The sequence below is a fragment of the Poecilia latipinna genome, unplaced genomic scaffold, assembly GCF_001443285.1.
Source record: "Poecilia latipinna isolate Pla-1442-1.1 unplaced genomic scaffold, P_latipinna-1.0 Scaffold1197, whole genome shotgun sequence".
Taxonomy (NCBI): domain Eukaryota; kingdom Metazoa; phylum Chordata; class Actinopteri; order Cyprinodontiformes; family Poeciliidae; genus Poecilia; species Poecilia latipinna.
This window is the reverse complement of record NW_015113813.1, coordinates 182,432-191,570: the sequence shown is the minus strand read 5'-3', so window position 1 is coordinate 191,570 and position 9,139 is coordinate 182,432.

Genomic DNA, 9,139 nt, shown 5'->3' with positions numbered 1-9,139 from the left:
GCATACCACATCAGTCTGCAACAATTTGAAGAGTTCATGCTCCAGAAAGCTACATCTGTCATGGCTGTGAGTGGCAGAAGTTCAGCAAGATACGTTTGCAAACGCTGAAGAAATATAATGGTAACTAAGTAAAAAAATGTCAGTGAGCAAGTGCGTCACATTCCCACTGCTAAGTCTGCAGCGTTTGCAAACTTCACTATAAAAATGAGTACTGTTGAACTAAAATGACTGGAGTAAAATGAGATCTGACACCTGAAGACAACATACACAAATCTACTTTTCAATCTTGATTTTTGGTAAGAAACTGCTATATAAAATCAGCATTGTTAAATTACTCACTGAAACTTACTCAAATGTTTTTAATAGTTGGACAAGAAGAAATTTCCCAAAAACTGTTTTAGGTAAAGCAGGTATGTGAGTGAACATTTGAGTAAGAATTTGTTAAGTTTTGTACAAATGATTTGCTTTGGACTTTAAATGGGTGACTGTTTTTACTGTCTCTAAATAACTAAAACTACACCCAAATATTTACTTGGCAATAATATATAACATTTATGTCAGTTATAGTTTCTTAGTGAAACACCTATCCCCAATATTGGGTTCTACTCTGTGTAACTACTGTGCAAACCAAACAGACTTGGAGCTTTTTAATGCAAAGATCTTTTTTTTAAATTTTATTCCACACATGCAACTGGCTTGACTTATGCTATTTGCTGGAACAGAGCCAGCATGAGACGCAGACACACTCACACACGCGCACACACACATGAAATCCCATATGGGGTATCTGCAGGATGCAGAATGACAACTGTATTTTCAGCTGCAGTCATATAAAAGGGGAAGGTCCCTTTTCAGCAACCGATCCATCGCAGTCGCAGCATCGGCATTGTCCTAGTCTTCTGAAAAATCAGGGACTAGTGAGTGTATGGTGGGGCCACGCCAACGCTTCAGCACACCCTGGGGTCCATGTGTCTGTCTATAGGTGGGCCAGCCCAGAAGCAACCTTGGCTCAGGACGCCTGATCCTCCCGGTCTCCAGCCCACACATGCTAGAATGCTGCAGGTGTTCTCAACATTACTGAGCTTTGTCGAGGTCCAATTGACTCACACTCTTACAGTTACTGAGGGATGTTTCAGTGTGAAGCTCATGAGGAAAGCTATGATGACTGCAAACATGTTTTTGGCAACAGTGACTTGCTTGTAAATGAGAGAACTCAACTTGAATCCCATAACTCAACTGGACTTAATCTTTCAAACCGAAAGACAATAAAACAGTATTACAACCTTCCTGAAGCATGTGCTTAAATCTCTCACAGAGAGCCAACCAAGTTTTCCCCAATTATTACTTTTAAATCCTTTACATTTAGTCAACTTGACAAAATCCTGAAAACAGGAGGACGCAGAAAGAGAAGACATAATTTTTGTGCATCTGGGATACATATTAGTCAAGCAAGACCAGACATGTAGGTCCCATGATTGTTTCCCTCAAGCAAAGTGTTTTGACTGAAGAAGGGAGGATAGAAGAAGATGGCTAATGAATAAAGCAGGTCAGGAGAAGAACACTGATAGGAGGGACAAGGTGTGTCTAAGAAATGCTTCTGTGTCTACTCATCTCTGGCTTGAAACTAAAAGTATTTTTGTACCCGAACAGAAGTAATGAGGTTTTTCCAAATAATACCTCACTAAAAACACTCATCGTTCTGGCTGTTTTATTATAATAACTATGTATGAATCCAATTATCACAGTTTTGATGGAACTCTAAGACTAAAGCACGTTTTGATGTGGAGTGCATTATGTGTGAAATTGCTGGATATCATGAGCGAGTCTTGAATTTTAAAGTAATAAATATTCAAAGCACATGTACAACAGCACAAAAGTGTGGCTGAGTGGAACAAGCTGGGTTCCCACAAGCTGACCAGATCTGGATTCTGAAGAAGGTCTTATCACCAAGACAATCTGAGAACACAAATCCCAGACAGATGTGACGGTTTCTCTGGCATAGCATACAAAATCGGTAGAACCAACCAGCCATGAAATGGCTCCAGGAAACCTTTTAGAGGCTAATAGGGACAGACATTTTGTAATTATATATTTCAATATACAATAGATCCAATGGACAGTGGACTCCCGCAGTTCAGTTCAGTATTAGCAGATTTTTTTGTGGAACATAACTCCAAATTATGCGTGGAAAATTTGCCTAGTCGCAAATGTTTTCATAGAGCATAAATATTTGAAAGAAAATGCAGCTTGGGAAACTGAAATATGGAGACATATGCTACTTGACATGATTTTTGATGGCATTTGCAAAGCAGCCAATCCAGGAGTGCCATTCATTTTCTTTACTGCTGATTAGGATTTTAGCCACATGCAAAATACACTGATTCACGACACTGCAAAAAAATATATTTGAAGGCAATAGTAACTTTCTCACATTATTCAGAGTATTTCATAATGATCTCAAGCAAACGAAATAACAGTAAAGCTTTTATAACCAAGCCAAAAAAATTGCTTGATAAAAAGAGATAGAGATACCATCACTGTCAAATTTTAGGAAAATACAAACTGTTAAACTTTAATAAATTTTGTTGTGTGTTATAATGTGTTATTTAATCTTTAAAATTGTGAATAATACTGCTCCTTCGCCACTGAAAAACTTTGTCTAGCTCTGCTCTGAGCAGACAACCGGGAGCTCCAATTCCATGAGGTGTAACGACTGCAGAAAACCCAAACGTAGCTCAGCATTTGCAGAGACAGCTTTCTCATTTAAAGGGATTAAAGAATGGAACAAACTCCCACAAAGTCTTAGACTTTCTGCTGACCTGAAGGACTTTTCACTTAATGCCAGGAAAGCATTATTAGAAAACAAGCAGTGTCAGAACTGAAAATTAAAACTGTAATTTAAGGCATTTGATTCTGTCTAATTGTGGTAATTTCGTACAATGATTGCAGACAAGGTATGTGTGGACATTAAATGTATTTTGTATGATTTTAGACTGTTGTATTAACCCACCTGCTAAGGGACTACAAATAGAAACCTGTTAATCTGGTGCAAAACATCTTATTTTAATATGAATATTTTTGCACATTGTCCCAGCTAAAATAACTAAACAAACAAACAAAAAACTAAAGAACTAAGGTGCCTTAGACAGAAGTGAAAGAAAGAAATCTGAGTCTAATTTACTGCCCTCAGAACCACATTTGGCAGACATTTAGTTCAGAGCCACATCTTTATTTCAAAATTTAATTTTAACTATCCATTGGCACGACTTTTTGGAGCAGATGCATGACATTTTACCTTGCTATGTTGCTTTATTGTCTTAATAGTTTTGGGTTGTTAAATGCTCACCTGGTAACGTGCATTGCAAATTAGCTAAAGCTATTAGTTTTAAAAGTGATCTGCTTTTGATTACTTAACAATTGTCACTATGCAAATAAACAATAAAGAAAAAGAAAGATGTTGCTGGCAACCTAACTAAACCTCATACCGAATGCATCTTAAGGAGTGATTTTCCACGCACCAAGTTCTTAATTTGTTTTTATAGATTTTAAACTGGCTTCATGTCAGGTGATTGATTGGACCTCTCTTGTGTAATTGGCTGCATGGCTGGGATAACCATGTTTAGTTTACAGCTTCTTATTAAGACTGTCCCAGGATATTTTCCAGTTAATCCTTCCTTTGGTTATACAAGGTCTACCCTTACCTTATGCTGAATATGCAGCATCCCAAATTATGACGTTCTAACCTCCAAACTTCACCGTTGGTATACTGCGTTACCCAGTGTCAGTTCTCCTCCAAACATTGTGTGTGCAATGACTTTTATAGAGTTCAACTTCAGCAACAAGGCATTTCAAAGTGCTTTACATCATAGAAAAAAAATACAAAGTCATAGAACACAGTCAACAACATTACATTTTGCCGTCATTACACATCAGATTATTGGTTAATCTGATGTGGAATCCAATGCTAGAGTCCACATCAGATGTGCTGATGTGGACTCCAGCACATAGTTTTTCAATTAAAAAACTTTCTCTATTAATTTCAACTCCAGTTACTAAGTATCTTTCTGTGTGTGGCATTTGGATCTTGGATAACTCTTCTTATCAATCTTTGGCTCATTTGAACACTCAGCTGTTTCAAAACGTCTGTAGCCAATGCCATCATGTTCTCTAGCAATGAGATTGCAAACACTTCAAAATATGTCTAAGGCTTTACCAACTATGACATGCTTTTAGTCTGTTAGCTTGGTAATCTGAGATCAAAGATTAAACCATTTGATGGTAATTTGCATTAATTGGGAGCCAGATTGCTTTATATGAAAGATCGATTTTCAGTTTTCTTGGTTTGCTATGTCTTTTGGGTCTCATTTTATTGATGCGTTCAATTCCTATTTGTATTCATTAGACATCACACAAAGCTTAATTTAGGGACTAACTTTCAAATTATTTGTAAGTGTGAGATACTTGGGTTCTTCTGACACCTGTAAATCTGATATTAATAGCCTCATTGCAAATGCGGCTATAACCCACATGAGAATACAACCCACAACTACATTTTGGATCACATGGAAACATGTGCAAGAATGATAATGCATGCATTAAAATAGACAGACCACTGACATTCTAAACAAACTGATGACGCAAAAGAAAAAAAAATCTCCACAGCCTATTAACACACAGCTACTCACAGCTACTCAACAAGCTAATTAGTGGCAAGAGTCAACTGCCTGAAAAGAACCGCTGTTGACACTAAATGTACAACCACATCTGTAAAGAATGTTCGTATAAGTCACTGTGGAGGTTACTGCTTACTTTTGTCTTGGTCAGGAGTCACCTTAAATGAAAACGATCTTAAGTACGAATTATTGAGGTAATAAAAAGAAAGAAAAAGATGAGGAACCAAAATACCACAATGCACAACACAAATGTTGAGAAGTGATATTAGATATGTGTAAGATAACAATAAAATAATTCAATAGGAACTGAGATTTTCAAAAAGTACAATGATGAAAATATGAATCTCAATTAAAGGTGTATCAAGCCATCTTGGCATTGAATTAGGTGATGTTTTGTTGTGTATTTTTCGTGCATGTGTATTTTTTGCATGCGTTTCCTGTGTATTTCAAACATGGCCGTAATAGTCTTCTGAGTTGAATAGCCAATATTCTCTTTATTTAAATTGGGGTGGGGGGCAGTTATAATTTTACACTTCTTTCAGCTCCTTTTTATTCATATTTTTGTTAGTTATTACATTAATTATTCAGATTTATTTTGAGTGCATGAAATGAAACATAAATAAATGGATAAGAATTTGGGGAAAATGTGTCAATTCAGTGTAAAATTCAAAGGGATGTGAGAGTATTGTCATCACAACTTTTGATTTTCTTTCCTGTTTTATTCCTTTTAGGTTTAACTTCCTCTGTCTAAAGAAGAGGATGAGAGTTTGTGCTGATTTTAACAGTTTAAAGTGACTTAGGCTGGATTTAGCTGAGCTGCCAAAAAATGTTCAGGAAATGGAAGTCCACAGACATTTGCCCTTCCTGTTATTATAATGTCACATATGGTGTCACACCTACACTCAAAACACTGCTAGGTCATTTCTTTAACTTGAAATATTTAGTTTGTGCTGTTAGAATAAAAGTCAGACAATTTCAACTGCAAAATGTGACCATGTTAGTTTCACTAGAGCAAATACCAAACAGGAGCCAGAAAGACATTTAAAATGCTTCCTTGTTGTGTTTTCACAAATAATGCAGGTTTCAAGAATGTCCAGTTCTGTTTTAAGCAAATTTCTGTTTATTGAATAATTTTTCAGTTTATGTTTTGAACTGAGACTCACAAAGAAAAACCCAGGCATATAATTTGGTTCCAGTAGGAAGTTCCAAAGCCCCAGTGCCGTCCTTGGCATCATTAATAATTTATGGTCAGCAAATCTTGGTTTGAGTATGTGTTTAGGAATGCGTAGTAGAAGTTATTTTTTACATTTTGATAAATACCAAAGGAAGGAAAAAAATCACAATATCACAAAATCCACTGCATGTTTAAATGGAATTACAATAGATTACATTTGAATTATATACATAGTTTAATTTATATTGTATGAATGATGCAAAAAACAGCATGATAAGGTGTTGGTTAGTTGCTAGTTTGACTATTTAACCATGTCCATCAGGTGGGAGGATGACTGGTTTCTTGATATATTAGTTTTAGATTTCTACAGCCCAGTTAACTACAGCACATAGCGTGAGAAAATGCTAAAAGTTTTTTTTCTTTTTTTAAGTTATTGTAAAATTCAGTATCTTTATGGGAATTCAGTGCAGCAACAATGTGGAATCAACTTCAGGAACATCAATGGAGATCTCATCAATTGTACATGCATTGCTCTTTCTCAGCCAGAAGGAGGCCCAGCTCACAAGGTTAAACACTCTTCTATCCCCCAAAGAAAGACTTTATGAGCTGGAAAAGAGACCAGCAGAGGTGTGTGGGTGTCTGACCCACAGAGATGGAATATCTGAGCCTGCTGGAGAAGGACAGGTCACACTGAAACAGAGAGTATTAATAAAGGGTCAATATCAGCTAATGAAGTTGAAGCCAAAAGGAGAGATTAATCTTTTATCTCCAACACATCTTAACATCATCTTGTCCCAGTTGTTCTTCAACTATAGTTTGCAACAACAGCATCATCAAAGGTTTCAATATCTCTAACTTTATGATGCAAGTGGATTCAGCTCTAAAGTAGAAGCTGACCTATCATAGTGTATCCAGAGAATGATGGCTTCTGCACAAAGCAAAGAATCAAACGCCTCATCAGTGAAAAGGAGGGATTAATGCATCATTGTACTCAGCAGGTCATATAGAAGCAAAATGTAACATTGGAATTTCACAGAAAATCTAAATCAGTGGAGTTAAGTGAGTTTCTGTGTCTTTCCACGCTGCAACTTTCTGTTGCCAATACTGATGCAATCATTTTTTTTACAAGGCAGTTTAATGGCACCGTTACTGAACACTAAATTCTTTGTAGTGTGACTCGCAGCTGCTGACAGTAAGTCTGTAGCAGTCTAAACGATGTCTAACACTAGATAATTGAGACATATATATATACAAAAAAATTACATTTCTGAAAAAAAAAAATAAAAAAAATAATTTGATAACCATAGATATGTGTGCAGAAATCAAATCTAATAATAGCTCTGGTGGGACTTCTGGAAAATATAACAGCACTTATAGATTTTCTGCTTCTTTAAAAAGTGTGAATAATATTGAAAAAAAAAGTATCCAGAAATTTTAGTTATTTACATTATGTTTGCTTTTACCACTGTCAAAAAATGCATACAGGTGACTCCAAATTAATTTGTTGAGGATTAAATAGAAAACATGAAACGAGTAACTGAACATGGTTAAAACAAATTTATATTAAGAAGTCATGTTTTGTTCAACTATTCATTATTTCTGACATTAAAGGGATTTATTGTCAATGATCAACAAAGAGAAGTGCACAAATATAAAGTGGAAGGAAACATGATTTTTAAACATGTTGGATGTATTTGTATCCCACAGCAACCTAAATTAATACTTTGTAGAAATTATTTTTCCTCCAATTACAGCTGCAGGTTTTCTTCAAGCTTTGCACAACATTTATATTTTTACCAATTAACCTTAAGCTCAGTCCGGCTGGATGGAGAATATCTGAAAATCAATTTTAGTGTTTTGCCTCATTAACTGGCCAAAGCCAGTTAGTGAATTCTTTGAGGTTTAAGCTGCTGATTCCAGTTTGGACAAGTTCCAATCTGTATTGTATGAGTATGACACAAAATCATTTTGTTCATTTGTAACAATTTAACAATTAAACATGCCAAATGCTAAACAAGAAAATGTGAAGCAGGTGCCTTGGTAGAAACAGTAGTTTTCAAAATGAGGAGAGTGACACCTTTTTTTGTCTCTAATCTTCATGTGACTGTATGAAACCCAAAGCAAAGTGCAGCAAGCACCTCAGTCAGATTAGTTGGAAAGATCATTTGTTTGCAAAGCAACCTGACTGGATTTGCCACTTCAAGCCCACTGACATAAACGCATGACCATCTGCAGTGTGTAATGACGGACAGCCTTGTGAGCCAGCAGCTGGGGCTTATCATGGCTGATATTAAGCTATCTCCAACAGTGTGTGCCAGTCAGGCTGTTTATCAAAGCACTCATCCCTCTTTCAACAAGTCTGCCTGCCCACCTCAGCAGAGAATGCACAAAACAGATGCAGCTGTCAAAGAAGAGAAGCGAAGCGAGGTTCTGGTTGTTTGATTAGTTTGGGGCTGAGCTGCTCTCTGGATCCTGGGAAACTTGCCAGTCAGAGAGGAAAACCATCACCGAGATCTCAGCATACCAAGAGAATAGATGTGTACTTATTCATCTTCACTGGCAAATAAAAACACAACTAAATCAATTCTGAAAATCGTTACATCTATCATTGTGATATAGAGATGATAAGAGACCATTAATACTTGAAGGCAGCACTATGAATAGACAGATTGATGGTAAGTTCAGCCATCATATGAGATTTCCTGTTATTTCATCATTCCTTCCCAAACTGTACTGAGCTGGAAATCCATAACTGAGCATGCAATAGTCCAGGGAAGATCACTTTTTAACTCCGAGGGGCAGGGGGGGGGCAAACATCACCAGCAAGTGAAGTGTGTGTGGTCAGTGATCGCCCTTTAAAAATACAAACACACGTCTCATATTCACTCACTTGGCTTTAAAGGGGAAGTCAAAAATGGGTGAGAGCTCTACAATAAAGAGACCTTTCTTTCACCATTCGTCTGAGACACTCAGTCATTCAGAATGGTGTCAGTGCCTCGATGTGAGCTTTTCCAATATACAGGCATACAGTAAAAGTACTAATGCCAATTCAACTTAATCCTGTTTTGTCACATCACAGCCTCAAACCTCAATGTGTCTTACTGAGCTTTTATGTAACAAACCAACAGAAAGCAGTCCATAACTGAAGTGGAAGGAAACCGTTTTTTAAAAATGTTTTACAAATAAAAAGCAGTATTCAATGCCTTTGTGTCAATATTTTGTATGACCACCTATCGCTGTAATTCCAGCTGTGAGTCCATTAGAGTTCATCTGCACCAGCATTATAAACCCG